This window comes from Lolium perenne, chromosome 1, assembly GCF_019359855.2.
Source record: "Lolium perenne isolate Kyuss_39 chromosome 1, Kyuss_2.0, whole genome shotgun sequence".
Taxonomy (NCBI): domain Eukaryota; kingdom Viridiplantae; phylum Streptophyta; class Magnoliopsida; order Poales; family Poaceae; genus Lolium; species Lolium perenne.
Window position 1 is genome coordinate 69,158,892 of NC_067244.2, and position 17,249 is coordinate 69,176,140.

Consider the following 17,249-nt stretch of genomic DNA (forward strand, 5'->3'; position numbering starts at 1 on the left):
AAACCAATGAGCAAACTGGGCGAGGCTGGTCCTTGCGATCGGCCCCAAAAATTTATGGAGGGACATCACAAAACCTTCATCGAACAAGCAATGTGGAGGCCGATTCCAGCAATCGGCCAAACTTATCCTCTGCACATTTTCTGCTTGTGTTCAGCAATGATCCATTGGGCAGCGGCCACGTCGGTAGATGAAAGTCAGCATGAATCTTTACGAAGCCGACGTGCAAGTGCAGTGCTCTGACTAACCATAAAAGCCGATATCTGCAGTCATTTGGCAGATTCGGCTCGGGGGGCATATAGTCAGATGAACATGTGCAGATAAACACGTGCAAACAGGCGTGCAGTGAGACATGCAGTGAGACACTGGGGGGCCGGTTAACCCAAATCGGCCAAATAAATTTTTTTTTATAGCCGATGCAAGGGCATCGACTTCAGAACTAAGGAACGAAGCCGATACGTGGCCATCGACCCAAGAGCAGGAGGTAGATCCTCTCTTCAAAGACCTCCGGATTCTCTCTTCAGCTGGGCAGTTCGTGAGATCATGACCAGGTTGTATCAAGTCCACCAAAGGAAAGGAGCCGATCTGACCTCAGGGCGTAAGAAGTAGACTGAAGAAGCTCGGGGGGCAGCTCACCCTGAAGGTTCTCTGCTTTGGGGAGCCGATTTTGTTGAAATTGGCTAACTCTGCATAGGCGGCACATTCGGCTGATCCATTACCGATTCTCGACTCGACTGGGACTCGGGGGGCAGCTGGCTTGGTGGCTGCTCGAAAGCCGATTGGAGTCGCATCGACTGGTCCTGCATTGTGATCTCCTCTGAATCGGGATAGGAGGCCGTCGGTTTTTGTTTTTTACAAGTTTGGACCGGCCTGTCGCTGTAAGAGGAGGAAAGGGACTAGATTCTCAAAATAGCCGATGAGTAGTCATCGGCTAAGGGATTGCGAAAAATTATGGTCAGATGCCAAATCGCAGCCTGAAATTGAGAAGTTCTTGGCCTACGAGCTAATCGACATGGGAGTCCGGCTTCATGGGCGTCCAAAAGAAAAGAAATCCGATATGTTGTTATCGGTCTTGGCATAACAGGCGGAAGGAATGAAATTGGAGTAATTGAAGGATGAATCAAAAGAACAATTTCATTAATTCAGAGGAGCGGCTTTACAAGAAAGAGCCGATGGCTCTCAAAAGAGGGATCTAGCGCCTAGTGCACTGCTACTACTAGCCCTATTCTACTAGTCGTCGCTGTCCTCGTCGTCACCGCCGTCGATGTCGTCGGCGCTGCTCCCGGGGAGCTCCTCGTCGCTGCTACCCCAGCCCGTGGCCGGGGCTTCTTCCTCCTCGTCATCATCATCGTCCTCGCTGTCCGCCCAGGAGCGGAAGCGCTTGGTTGGCGGGTACCCGGCAGAAGAGGAAGATTCATCTTCCTCCTCTTCTTCTCCTGCTTCATCGTCGTCTTCATCCTCGCTATCCGCCCACATGCGGGAGCGCTTCTTCGGCGGGAGCTTGGCGGAAGGGAAGGCCTTGGCCTTCGCTACTTCTCCTTCTTTCTTCTCATTGTCGGGGGAGAGGGGGTTCACCTTGGAGTGAAGGTTATCCTCGTTCTTCTTCTTCGGCGAGGATTGGGGGAAGAGGTTCGAGAAGGAGGAGGAAGAGGAAGACATGGCTGAGGGAGAAGAGGGTTTTTTGGGGTGCCGATGGCTGGAACAGAGGAAGGGGATGAAGGAAGCTAATCGATCGGCACAGTTAAATAATGAGGAGCCTGGTGGAAATTTAATGTCATTACAGTTTCCAAGGAGATGACGCCAGAGCTATCGAATTTTGCAGAGAAGCTGAGAAGACAGGGCATAATGATAACGGATACTGCAACAGCTCTGCTCTGCCACGACATGACCCGACAAAGGAAAGCATAATGATTTTGGAAATGTTATTTCCAAAACCAGGGGGGCATGTGTTATCACCAGATTTTGGTCAAATCCGGAGGTGGGCCGTAAAGGAGATGGGCTTGAAGGATTACACGTGGAAGATCTTTGAAGCGGCCTTGCACGGAGAATTTGGGCTAGTTTGCCCGTGTATCTTTAATTATAGTAGATTGTATCGTAGATTAAAAGTTAGAGTTTGTCTCGTACACGGTGGGGATATTCCCACGTTAGAAAGTCCCTTGGACTATAAATATGTATCTAGGGTTTATGGAATAAACAACAACTCACGTTCAACCCAAACAAACCAATCTCGGCGCATCGCCAACTCCTTCGTCTCGAGGGTTTCTACCAGGTAAGCGACATGCTGCCTAGATCGCATCTTGCGATCTAGGCAGCACAAGCTCCACGTTGTTCATGCGTTGCTCGTACTGAAGCGTCTTTGATGGCGAGCAACGTAGTTATCATAGATGTGTTAGGGTTAGCATAGTTCTTCGTATAACATGCTTACGTAGTGCAACCCTTGCATATCTAGCCGCCCTCACATCTATCTCAGGTGTGGGGGCGGCACCCCGCTTGATCTTTATTTAGTAGATCTGATCCGTTACGATTGCTCCTTGTTCTGCAAGGATTAGTTTAATATCTGCAATAGTTAGGCCTTACAAAGGGGGGGAGGATCCAGCGGCACGTAGGGTGGCGTTCGCAAGTCCTAAACAGGATGTTCCGAGGATCAACTTCATGTTGGTTTTTAGGCCTTGTTTAGGATCGGCTTACGATCACCGTGCGTGGCCGCGAGGCCCAACCTGGAGTAGGATGATCCGATTATGCGGTGAAAACCCTAAATCATCGTAGATCTCATTAGCTTTATCTTGATCAAGCAGGATCACCATATATTCGTGCACCCCGTACGAATCATGGGTGGATCGGCTCTTTGAGCCGATTCACAGGATAACCTGAGAGCCGATCGAGGCTCGTATTTAATGTTTACGTGTATGCCATGCAGGAAACTAAGCGAGGCATCCCCATCACCTTCCTGACCAGGTATAGGTCAGGTGGCACGCCCTTGCACTTCGCATCGGACGTGTGACCAGAAGAGCATTGCGGGCCGTCGCTCGGAGGGGTCTCAGCCAGCCGCAGCTCTAGGCTCTTCCCGGCTCTACCGTGTTGACCGTCGCTGCCCGCCGGTGGGTTTTGGCAGTCAACAATGATACATGTAGTAATTGCTATAAATGTCTTGGGTAATGAGATACTTGGCAATTGTTGTGCTCATGTTTGATACGTCTCCAACGTATCGATAATTTCTTATGTTCCATGCCACATTATTGATGATATCTACATGTTTTATGCACACTTTATGTCATATTCGTGCATTTTCTGGAACTAACCTATTAACAAGATGCCGAAGTGCCAGTTCCTGTTTTCTGCTGTTTTTGGTTTCAGAAATCCTAGTAACGAAATATTCTCGGAATCGGACGAAATCAACGCCCAGGTTCCTATTTTCACCGGAAGCATCCAGAACACACGAGAAGGACCAGAGGGGGGGGCACTGGGCCCCCAGACCATAGGCCGGCGCGGCCAGAGGGGGGCCGCGCCGCCCTATAGTGTGGCCCCCCTGTCAGCCCTCTTGCGCCGCCTCTTCGCCTATTTAAAGCCTCCGTCGCGAAAACCCTATTACGATTGACGAAAACCACAGAAACCTTCCAGAGCCGCCACCATCGCGAGGCCAAGATGCGGGGACAGGAGTCTCTCGTTCGGCACCCTGCGGAGCGGGGAAGTGCCCCCGGAAGGCTCCTCCATCGACACCACCGCCATCTTCATCACCGCTGCTGCTCCCATGAGGAGGGAGTAGTTCTCCATCGAGGCTCGGGGCTGTACCGGTAGCTATGTGGTTCATCTCTCTCCTATGTACTTCAATACAATGATCTCATGAGCTGCTTTACATGATTGAGATTCATATGAGTTTGTATCACAATTTATCTATGTGCTACTCTAGCAAAGTTATTAAAGTAGTTCTATTCCTCCTGCACATGTGTAAAGGTGACAGTGTGTGCACCGTGTTAGTACTTGGTTTATGCTATGATCATGATCTCTTGTAGATTGCGAAGTTAACTATTGCTATGATAATATTGATGTGATCTATTCCTCCTACATATGCATGAAGGTGACAGTGTGCATGCTATGTTAGTACTTGGTTTAGTTGTATTGATCTATCTTACACTATAAGGTTACTAAAACATGAACAGTATTGTGGAGCTTGTTAACTCCGGCATTGAGGGTTCGTGTAATCCTACGCAATGTGTTCATCATCCAACAAAAGTGTAGAGTATGCATTTATCTATTCTGTTATGTGATCAATGTTGAGAGTGTCCACTAGTGAAAGTGTAATCCCTAGGCCTTGTTCCTAAATACTGCTATCGCTGCTTGTTTCTTGTTTCTTTGTGTTACTACTGCTGCAATACTACCACCATCAACTACACGCCAGCAAGCTATTTTACGGCACCGTTACTCTTGCTCATATATATTCATACCACCTGTATTTCACTATCTCTTCGCCGAACTAGTGCACCTATTAGGTGTGTTGGGGACACAAGAGACTTCTTGCTTTGTGGTTGCAGGGTTGCATGAGAGGGATATCTTTGACCTCTTCCTCCCTGAGTTCGATAAACCTTGGGTGATTGACTTAAGGGAAAACTTGCTGCTGTTCTACAAACCTCTGCTCTTGGAGGCCCAACACTGTCTACAGGAAAAGGAGGGGGAAGTAGACATCAAGCTATTTTCTGGCGCCGTTGCCGGGGAGGAAAGGTAAAAGGTACTCACACTCCGGACCTCGGCTACCAAGCTATTTTCCGGCGCATTGTAAGTACTCGAAGCTATTTCCTTTAGATCCTGCAATTGCAACTTTTTGTTTCTTGTTTACACTAGTTTGGCATAATGGACAAGAATGATCTTCTTACTCTATTTCCTGATTTAAAACATGGATTGTTTGATGCGAAAATTAAAAAACCTATGGAATCTTATTTGCATGTTGGTAGTAATATTAGTATGAACGCTTTGAACACCATTGTTGATAATAATATAGAAAGTTCTAAGCTTGGGGAAGCTGGTTTTGATGAGCATGATCTTTTTAGTCCCGCAAGCATTGAGGAGGAAATTTTCTTTGATGATACTTTGCCTCCCATATATGATGATTATAATGATAGTGGTCTTTTGTTGCCACCTATTATGGAGAGTAAATTTTATTATGATTATACTATGCCTCCTACACTTGATAAGAATAATAATGATAGCTACTTTGTTGAATTTGCTCCCGCTATTACTAATAAAATTGATTATGCTTATGTGGAGAGTAATTACTTTATGCATGAGACTCATGATAAGAATGCTTTATGTGATAGTTATATTGTTGAGTTTGCTCATGACACTACTGAAAGTTATTATGAGAGAGGAAAATATGGTTGTAGAAATTTTCATGTTACTAAAATACCTCTCTATGTGCTGAAATTTTTGAAGCTATGCTTGTTTTATCTTCCTATGCTTGTTACTTTGCTCTTCATGAACTTGTTTACTTACAAGATTCCTATGCATAGGAAGCATGTTAGACTTAAATGTGTTTTGAATTTGCCTCTTGAAGCTCTCTTTTGCTTCGAATACTATTTCCTGCGAGTGGATCATTAAAACTGCTGAGCCCATCTTAATGGCTATAAAGAAAGAACTTCTTGGGAGATAACCCATGTATTATTTTGCTACAGTACTTTGTTTTATATTTGTGTCTTGGAAGTTGTTTACTACTGTAGCAACCTCTCCTTATCTTAGTTTTGTGTTTTGTTGTGCCAAGTGAAGCCTCTAATCGAAGGTTGATACTAGATTTGGATTTCTGCGCAGAAACAGATTTCTATCTGTCACGAATCTGGGCTGTTTTCTCTGTAGAAAAATCATAAAAATATGCCAATTTACGTGCGTGTTCCTCAGATATGTACGCAACTTTCATTAGTTTTGAGTTTTCTGATCTGAGCAACGGAAGTATTTATTAGAAATTCGTCTTTACGGACTGTTCTGTTTTGACAGATTCTGCCTTTTATTTCGCATTGCCTCTTTTGCTATGTGGGATGGATTTCTTTGTTCCATTAAACTCCAGTAGCTTTGAGCAATGTCCAGAAGTGTTAAGAATGATTGTGTCACCTCTGAACATGTGAGTTTTTGATTATGTACTAACCCCTCTAATGAAGTTTATGAGAAGTTTGGTGTGAAGGAAGTTTTCAAGGGTCAAGAGAGGAGGATGATATACTATGATCAAGAAGAGTGAAGAGTCTAAGCTTGGGGATGCCCCCGTGGTTCATCCCTGCATATTTCAAGAAGACTCAAGCATCTAAGCTTGGGGATGCCCAAGGCATCCCCTTCTTCATCGACAAATTATCAGGTTCCTTCTCTTGAAACTATATTTTTATTCGGTCACATCTTATGTGCTTTTCTTGGAGCGTCTGTTTGTTTTTGTTTTTGTTTGTGTTTGAATAAATTGGATTACATCATGCTTGTGTAGGAGAGAGACACGCTCCGCTGGTTCGTATGAACACATGTGTTCTTAGCTCATAATATTCACGGCGAAGTTTCCTCTTCGTTAAATTGTTATATGGTTGGAATTGGAAAATGATACATGTAGTAATTTGCTATAATGTCTTGGGTAATGTGATACTTGGCAATTGTTGTGCTCATGTTTAAGCTCTTGCATCATATGTTTTGCACCCATTAATGAAGAAATACATAGAGCATGCTAAAATTTGGTTTGCATATTTGGTTTCTCTAAGGTCTAGATAATTTCTAGTATTGAGTTTGAACAACAAGGAAGACGGTGTAGAGTCTTATAATGTTTTCAATATGTCTTTTATGTGAGTTTTGCTGCACCGGTTCATCCTTGTGTTTGTTTCAAATAAGCCTTGCTAGCCTAAACCTTGTATCGAGAGGGAATACTTCCCATGCATCCAAAATACTTGAGCCAACCACTATGCCATTTGTGTCCACCATACCTACCTACTACATGGTATTTTCCGCCATTCCAAAGTAAATTGCTTGAGTGCTACCTTTAAAATTCCATCATTCACCTTTGCAATATATAGCTCATGGGACAAATAGCTTAAAAACTATTGTGGTATTGAATATGTACTTATGCACTTTATCTCTTATTAAGTTGCTTGTTGTGCGATAACCATGTTTACTGGGGACGCCATCAACTACTCTTTGTTGAATTTCATGTGAGTTGCTATGCATGTCCGTCTTGTCTGAAGTAAGAGCGATCTACCACCTTATGGTTAAGCATGCATATTGTTAGAGAAGAACATTGGGCCGCTAACTAAAGCCATGATCCATGGTGGAAGTTTCAGTTTTGGACATATATCCTCAATCTCAAATGAGAAAATTATTAATTGTTGTTACATGCTTATGCATAAAAGAGGAGTCCATTATCTGTTGTCTATGTTGTCCCGGTATGGATGTCTAAGTTGAAGAATAATCAATAGCGAGAAATCCAATGCGAGCTTTCTCCTTAGACCTTTGTACAGGCGGCATAGAGGTACCCCTTTGTGACACTTGGTTAAAACATGTGCATTGTGATGATCCGGTAGTCCAAGCTAATTAGGACAAGGTGCGGGCACTATTAGTATACTATGCATGAGGCCTGCAACTTGTAAGATATAATTTACATGATACATATGCTTTATTACTACCGTTGACAAAATTGTTTCATGTTTTCAAAATCAAAGCTCTAGCACAAATATAGCAATCGATGCTTTTCCTCTATAGAGGACCATTCTTTTACTTTTATTGTTGAGTCAGTTCACCTATTTCTCTCCATCTCAAGAAGCAAACACTTGCGTGAACTGTGCATTGATTCCTACATATTTGCATATTGCACTTGTTATATTACTCTATGTTGACAATTATCCATGAGATATACATGTTACAAGTTGAAAGCAACCGCTGAAACTTAATCTTCCTTTGTGTTGCTTCAATGCCTTTACTTTGAATTATTGCTTTATGAGTTAACTCTTATGCAAGACTCATTGATGCTTGTCTTGAAGTACTATTCATGAAAAGTCTTTGCTATATGATTCACTTGTTTACTCATGTCATTTACATTGTTTTGATCGCTGCATTCACTACATATGCTTTACAAATAGTATGATCAAGTTTATGATGGCATGTCACTCCAGAAATTATCTTTGCTATCGTTTTACCTGCTCGGGACGAGCATAACTAAGCTTGGGGATGCTGATACGTCTCCAACGTATCGATAATTTCTTATGTTCCATGCCACATTATTGATGATATCTACATGTTTTATGCACACTTTATGTCATATTCGTGCATTTTCTGGAACTAACCTATTAACAAGATGCCGAAGTGCCAGTTCCTATTTTCTGCTGTTTTTGGTTTCAGAAATCCTAGTAACGAAATATTCTCGGAATCGGACGAAATCAACGCCCAGGTTCCTATTTTCACCGGAAGCATCCAGAACACACGAGAAGGACCAGAGGGGGGCACTGGGCCCCCAGACCATAGGCCGGCGCGGCCAGAGGGGGGGCCGCGCCGCCCTATAGTGTGGCCCCCCTGTCAGCCCTCTTGCGCCGCCTCTTCGCCTATTTAAAGCCTCCGTCGCGAAAACCCTATTACGATTGACGAAAACCACAGAAACCTTCCAGAGCCGCCGCCATCGCGAGGCCAAGATCTGGGGGACAGGAGTCTCTGTTCCGGCACCCTGCCGGAGCGGGGAAGTGCCCCCGGAAGGCTCCTCCATCGACACCACCGCCATCTTCATCACCGCTGCTGCTCCCATGAGGAGGGAGTAGTTCTCCATCGAGGCTCGGGGCTGTACCGGTAGCTATGTGGTTCATCTCTCTCCTATGTACTTCAATACAATGATCTCATGAGCTGCTTTACATGATTGAGATTCATATGAGTTTGTATCACAATTTATCTATGTGCTACTCTAGCAAAGTTATTAAAGTAGTTCTATTCCTCCTGCACGTGTGTAAAGGTGACAGTGTGTGCACCGTGTTAGTACTTGGTTTATGCTATGATCATGATCTCTTGTAGATTGCGAAGTTAACTATTGCTATGATAATATTGATGTGATCTATTCCTCCTACATATGCATGAAGGTGACAGTGTGCATGCTATGTTAGTACTTGGTTTAGTTGTATTGATCTATCTTACACTATAAGGTTACTAAAACATGAACAGTATTGTGGAGCTTGTTAACTCCGGCATTGAGGGTTCGTGTAATCCTACGCAATGTGTTCATCATCCAACAAAAGTGTAGAGTATGCATTTATCTATTCTGTTATGTGGTCAATGTTGAGAGTGTCCACTAGTGAAAGTGTAATCCCTAGGCCTTGTTCCTAAATACTGCTATCGCTGCTTGTTTCTTGTTTCTTGTGTTACTACTGCTGCAATACTACCACCATCAACTACACGCCAGCAAGCTATTTTCTGGCACCGTTGCTACTGCTCATATATATTCATACCACCTGTATTTCACTATCTCTTCGCCGAACTAGTGCACCTATTAGGTGTGTTGGGGACACAAGAGACTTCTTGCTTTGTGGTTGCAGGGTTGCATGAGAGGGATATCTTTGACCTCTTCCTCCCTGAGTTCGATAAACCTTGGGTGATCCACTTAAGGGAAAACTTGCTGCTGTTCTACAAACCTCTGCTCTTGGAGGCCCAACACTGTCTACAGGAAAAGGAGGGGGAAGTAGACATCAATGTTAAGCTCTTGCATCATATGCTTTGCACCCATTAATGAAGAAATACATAGAGCATGCTAAAATTTGGTTTGCATATTTGGTCTCTCTAGAGTCTAGATAATTTCTAGTATTGAGTTTGAACAACAAGGAAGACGTTGTAGAGTCTTATAATGTTTTCAATATGTCTTTTATGTGAGTTTTGCTGCACCGCTTCATCCTTGTGTTTGTTTCAAATAGCCTTGCTAGCCTAAACCTTGTATCGAGAGGGAATACTTCTCATGCATCCAAATACTTGAGCCAACCACTATGCCATTTGTGTCCACCATACCTACCTACTACATGGTATTTCTCCGCCATTCCAAAGTAAATTGCTTGAGTGCTACCTTTAAATTTCCATTCTTCACCTTTACAATATATAGCTCATGGGACAAATAGCTTAAAAACTATTGTGGTATTGAATATGTACTTATGCACTTTATCTCTTATTAAGTTGCTCGTTGTGCGATAACCATGTTCACTGGGGACGCCATCAACTACTCTTTGTTGAATTTTATGTGAGTTGCTATGCATGTTCGTCTTGTCTGAAGTAAGAGCGATCTACCACCTTATGGTTGGAGCATGCATATTGTTAGAGAAGAACATTGGGCCTCTAACTAAAGCCATGATCCATGGTGGAAGTTTCAGTTTTGGACATATATCCTCAATCTCATATGAGAAAATTAATTGTTGCTACATGCTTATGCATAAAAGAGGAGTCCATTATCTGTTGTCTATGTTGTCCCGGTATGGATGTCTAAGTTGAGAATAATCAATAGCGAGAAATCCGATGCGAGCTTTCTCCTTAGACCTTTGTACAGGCGGCATAGAGGTACCCCATTGTGACACTTGGTTAAAACATGTGCATTGCGATGATCCGGTAGTCCAAGCTAATTAGGACAAGGTGCGGGCACTATTAGTATACTATGCATGAGGCTTGCAACTTGTAAGATATAATTTACATGATACATATGCTTTATTACTACCGTTGACAAAATTGTTTCATGTTTTCAAAATAAAAGCTGTAGCACAAATATAGCAATCGATGCTTTCCTCTTTGAAGGACCTTTCTTTTACTTTTATGTTGAGTCAGTTCACCTATTTCTCTCCACCTCAAGAAGCAAACACTTGTGTGAACTGTGCATTGATTCCTACATACTTGCATATTGCATTTGTTATATTACTCTATGTTGACAACTATCCATGAGATATACTTGTTACAAGTTGAAAGCAACCGCTGAAACTTAATCTTCCATTGTGTTGCTTCAATGCTTTACTATGAATTATTGCTTTATGAGTTAACTCTTATGCAAGACTTATTGATGCTTGTCTTTAAGTACTATTCATGAAAAGTCTTTGCTGTATGATTCACTTGTTTACTCATGTCATATACATTGTTTTGATCGCTGCATTCACTACATATGCTTTACAAATAGTATGATCAAGTTTATGATGGCATGTCACTCCAGAAATTATCTTTGTTATCGTTTACCTGCTCGGGACGAGCAAAAACTAAGCTTGGGGATGCTGATACGTCTCCGACGTATCGATAATTTCTTATGTTCCATGCCACATTATTGATGATATCTACATGTTTTATGCACACTTTATGTCATATTCGTGCATTTTCTGGAACTAACCTATTAACAAGATGCCGAAGTGCCAGTTGCTGTTTTCTGCTGTTTTTGGTTTCAGAAATCCTAGTAAAGAAATATTCTCGGAATTGGACGAAATCAACGCCCAGGTTCCTATTTTGCCCGGAAGCATCCAGAACACACGAGAACCGCCAGAGAGGGGGCACAGGCCCACCAAACCATAGGCCGGTGCGGCCTAGGGGTGGCCCGCGCCCCCCTATAGTGTCGTCGCCTCGTTGACCTCCTGACGCCGCCTCTTCGCCTATATAAAGCCCCTCGACCTAAAACCTCGGGACGAAAAAGCCACGGTACGAGAAACCTTCCAGAGCCGCCGCCATCGCGAAGCCAAGATCTGGGGGACAGGAGTCTCTGTTCCGGCACGCCGCCGGGACGGGGAAGTGCCCCCGGAAGGCTCCTCCATCGACACCACCGCCATCTTCATCAACGCTGCTGTCTCCCATGAGGAGGGAGTAGTTCTCCATCGAGGCTCGGGGCTGTACCGGTAGCTATGTGGTTCATCTCTCTCCTATGTACTTCAATACAATAATCTCATGAGCTGCCTTACATGATTGAGATTCATATGATGATGCTTGTAATCTAGATGTCATTATGCTAGTCAAGTGGGTTTTACTTATGTGATCTCCGGAGACTCCTTGTCCCACGTGTGTAAAGGTGACAGTGTGTGCACCGTGTGGGTCTCTTAGCCTATATTTCACAGAATACTTATTCACTGTTATGAATGGCATAGTGAAGTGCTTATTTATATCCCTTTATGATTGCAATGTGTTTTGTATCACAATTTATCTATGTGCTACTCTAGTGATGTTATTAAAGTAGTTTTATTCCTCCTGCACGGTGTAATGGTGACAGTGTGTGCATCCGTGTTAGTACTTGGCGTAGGCTATGATTATGATCTCTTGTAGATTATGAAGTTAACTATTGCTATGATGGTATTGATGTGATCTATTCCTTCTACATAGTGTGAAGGTGACAGTGTGCATGCTATGTTAGTACTTGGTTTAGTCGTATTGATCTTTCATGCACTCTAAGGTTATTTAAATATGAACATTGAATTGTGGAGCTTGTTAACTCCGGCATTGAGGGTTCGTGTAATCCTACGCAATGGTGTTCATCATCCAACAAGAGTGTAGAGTATGCATTTATCTATTCTGTTATGTGATCAAAGTTGAGAGTGTCCACTAGTGAAAGTCTAATCCCTAGGCCTTGTTCCTAAATACTGCTATCGCTGCTTGTTTCTTGTTTTCTTTGCGTTACTACTGCTGCGTTACTACTGCTTGTTTACTGTCCTGGGCAAAGCACTTTTCTGGTGCCGTTGCCACTGCTCATACTTATTTATACCACCTGTATTTCACTATCTCTTCGCCGAACTAGTGCACCTATTAGGTGTGTTGGGGACACAAGAGACTTCTTGCTTTGTGGTTGCAGGGTTGCATGAGAGGGATATCTTTGACCTCTTCCTCCCTGAGTTCGATAAACCTTGGGTGATCCACTTAAGGGAAATTTGCTGCTGTTCTACAAACCTCTGCTCTTGGAGGCCCAACACTGTCTACAGGAAAAGGAGGGGGCGTAGACATCAATAGGCAGCTCACAAGATCTAACATGATAGCACAATTAGGAGAAGACAACCATCTAGCTACTGCTATGGACCCATAGTCCAAGGATGAACTACTCACACATCAATCCGGAGGCGATCATGGTGATGAAGAGTCCTCCGGGAGATGATTCCTCTCTCCGGCAGGGTGCCGGAGGCGATCCCCCGAGATGGGATTGGCGGCGGCTGCGTCTCTGGAAGGTTTTCCGTATCGTGGCTCTCGGTAATAGGGTTTTCGCGACGGAGGGAATAAATAGGCGGAAGGGCAGCGTCGGGGGGCTGACGAGGGGCCCACACCATAGGGCGGCGCGGGCCCCTCCCTGGCCGCGCGGCCCTATGGTGGCGGCGCCTCGTGGCCCCACTTCGTATCCCCTTCGGTCTTCTGGAAGCTCCGTGGAAAAATAAGACCCTGGGCGTTGATTTCGTCCAATTCCGAGAATATTTCCTTTGTAGGATTTCTGAAACCAAAAACAACAGAAAACAATAACTGGCTCTTCGGCATCTCGTCAATAGGTTAGTGCCGGAAAATGCATAATAATGACATAAAGTTTGTATAAAATATGTGAGTATTGTCATAAAAGTAGCATGGAACATAAGAAATTATAGATACGTTTGAGACGTATCACCGGGGCAAAATTTCTAGTAGCCAAGCCAACATAAACGGTCATCATGTAAACATAATTCTCAATTATCCTTTTTAGGAACTAAACATCCTTGGTGACAAGGTATTAACTTGTCAATGCCTATGGATTGTAGACTAGGGTTTAGTTGGAAGTAGAGGACAAGTAGATCTCGAGGGTTTCAGCCGGAAAAGTGCTCGACTATTAGAAAACTAGGGTTGTGTTGACAATGAAATCGATCCTCTCTTCGTCTCTCGACTCCCCCTTATATAGGAGGCGGAGCCGATGGTTTCGTGATACACAAGTTACAGAGTTCGGGAGACAATCTGAGTCCGTCCTGTAGTAGTTACAAGTCAATATTCCTAATACAATTCTATCTTTCCAAACTCTCTCCTAACTGGGCTTCCGGACTTTATAATCTTTGAATCGTGGGCCTTCAGTAAAACCCCGGGTACCATCTTCGGCAGGCCCGTTGGGGATGCCTATGTCACTTGGGGTTATGCTAGGCTCAGAAAACGGTTTCTTAGTTGGGATATAACAAATATTCTTATGTTATTTTTTTGCGCCTTGTAAAATGATCAACCACATCAACCATACCCTTGAACTTGGCATTTTCTCGTCAAATGGTCGAGACTCATTGATTGATTATCTCGTTCCACTATTGCCTGATTGACTGAACTGCTCAACAATCATTTCTCCTAGAACATTGTGAAATAACTCATAGACACTCTAAAGCATTGTAAATTATTATTGCATTTGTACAACTAATAATCATAATTTCATGCTATTACCACAACTAATCAATGTAAAGTAATCATCATGTATAAGGTAGAACCAGTAGAAGTATAAGAACTAGCATATGTCTAGACAGATCATGAATGTCACACTTATACATGGACAGTCTGTTTGCATCTTATTTTTGATAATGTGACAATAGACGAGAGTAGACAAATGTAGACCAAGCTACATGTAATTCTTCATTTTTTAAAATTTCAAAATTTCAAAATTTCAAAAAAACTAAAAAAAATCATAGAGGTAGCGAATGATGTGCACTACAAACTTGTAAAATCTCAATATGAACTACTTTATATTGTAGGCTAGAAAAAATGCCAAAAGTTGACAAATTTTATAGTGAACAATGCTATTTAATTTGTCAGATTTTATCATTTGTGTGGAGATTAGAATACAAAATAGGTTGTATTGAGATTCTACAAGTTTGTAGTATATATCGATGGCTACCTCTAGAATTGTTTTTCAGATTTTTTTGAAACTGCGAAATACAGATTTCATGTGTTAGAAAATAAAGACCTTTGTGTAGTTCGGTCTCCGTTTTGAGTTTTTCGATAATAGACTAATTCTCAAGGTAAAATATAATATGAAGTTCGATAACAATTAGTATATAACACATCTGCTCAGATTTTATAAACATGCTCAGCCATTGAGCCATGAAACAAACATGAAACATCTAATCAAAAATACAACCATGTTGCACATACATACAAGCCTTACAAAACAAAAGTGGCGTACAGATCCACCACACGTAAACATGCATAGGAGCCTCAAAAGAATCATAGCAGTACACATCTAGGAACGTCACGTGCATAAGCATCATCGGCCTGCTGCTCTAACACATAAGAGCATGTCTAGCAGCCCCTTATTTTTCTGCCCCGTATTTCGCGATTTTTTCGCCCCGTATAAAAAAATGCTCGTAGATACACCGTTCCGTCTAGCAGACCCCGTATTTGACCCCGTAAATTCATAAATTTAAAACCCCGGGAAACTTGTTCATTCATAGTTTGTCGATCATACATATGAATCGACGTATCTACATACAAAATGCGCGATCATGGATCGCGACTTCTAGTCGGAGAGGTCGATGATGTACCCGTCGGCCTCCGCCGCCGCCTCCCGCGCCTCCGCCTCCTTCACGGCGGCGATGGCCGCCGCCCTATCCTCCTCCTCCGCCCTCTTCCTCTCGTCGGCGTCCTTGAGGGACTCTTGAATCGCCTTCAAGAAGGCGGGGTCCTGGTCCTCGTCGTCCTCCTCCTCCTCGCCGGCGAGCGGAGCACCTCCGCCGCTGGTGCTCCCGATGCTCGCGTTCCATGCCTCCTTCACCCGACGTTGGCGCTCCCACTCGGCGCGCCACTCGTCGAACTTGGGGCCACTCATCGGCTTGAGCGGCGGGTCCTCGTTGTACCAGCGGCCGCCCCGCGCGAAGTCACGGAGCTTCGGCGGAACGAACGCGGCGCCGTCGTACTTGCAGGCCGCACGACGGCTCCCGGCGGTGGATCTCTTGCATTGGAGCCGCCACGCATCCTCCACGTTGTCCGGCGAGCGGGATCGCTTCGATCCGCTCGCCGGCGAGGCGGTACTGCGGCGGCGGGCGTCCATGCCGGAGCTGGGGTGGAATGCGGCGCGGGGAAGTGAGGAATTGCTCGCCGGAGCAGGATGGAGGCGGCGGCGGCGCACGACGGAGCTAGGGTTGCGACGTTCGCCCGGTATAAGTAGGGGGCGGCGGGGCGGATTTCCTGGGGCCCGTATTCCGCCGAAACGGGCCCGCCCGAATACGGGGCCTGCTAGACGGCCCAAACCGCGCCTGCCCCGTATCTCGCCGGAATTTTACGGGGTGGGTGGGTTATAAGGGGCCTGTTAGACATGCTCTAAGCTTGCACATCTACAAACCTAACAGATTTAGTGTTGAGTTTTTTTTTCGAGAATGATTTAGTGTTGAGTTCATGGAGATTTAGTTTGCTGATGCCAATTATCTGTGAGGGCGCCGAAGAAGTGTATCACAACTTGCTGAAGAGGAAAATTAGGGAAAAGTACACCGCTAGCCCGTGAGCACCACCGCACTCCGGAGAGAATGTAGTCGTTTACCAAGTCGCGGGTGAGATCTCAGGAGGGTAGTGGTGGATAGAGTGATTAGTGAGAAGCCCAAGTTCACACCAGTCATTCCCAATCTTGCCCCTTGGTGAGTCTTACTTGCTAGAAACGGCTGAATCAAGCATTTCAAACATGTGTGGCCAAGGGTGACTTGACTAGCGCGTGGTGGCCTAACCGTCATGCACGTAACCAAACGTTAGAAATCTACACTCATTTGCCGTCATGCAGACATACATACATGATACATGCTCTTGGCTCTGCAATGGAACCGGGAACCGGACGAAGGAGCCATTTTGTTATTGATGAAAAGAAAATAAGATCATGTTCTTTCGGGAAAAAAGGTTGACGCATGAAAACATTTATGTATGATAAATCTGTGAAGGAGACTCGTTTGTCACGGAGGCAATCAATCATAATCTATAATTTGTCTACACTATGTTTTCAGCTAACAAAACGAGTTGACATCATCAATGCCCAATGTTTTTAGTTCATTCAGAAGTACTTGTACCGAACAGCGAGCAACAGCTCATCATCACCTCCTATCTCCCGTTACAATACAAGATCGCACATGGCACCGTCTTACAATTCTTTCAGTCCTAGGATAGTTTAGGCGCAACACAAATGGAGAGCTTCCATTCCTCGGTGGCCGGCCAAGAAAAATGACGCGTGGAATTAATCAACTTGAGTCGCCAGTAAGAAGCTGATGTATAGCTCAACCGCGACTTATTAATCTCACCTGATGGACTAGAAAGAAAGGCATCTGGCTAGGAACAGGAAAACTAAATTACTGTAGATTCCCGTAGTGCCCAGACTA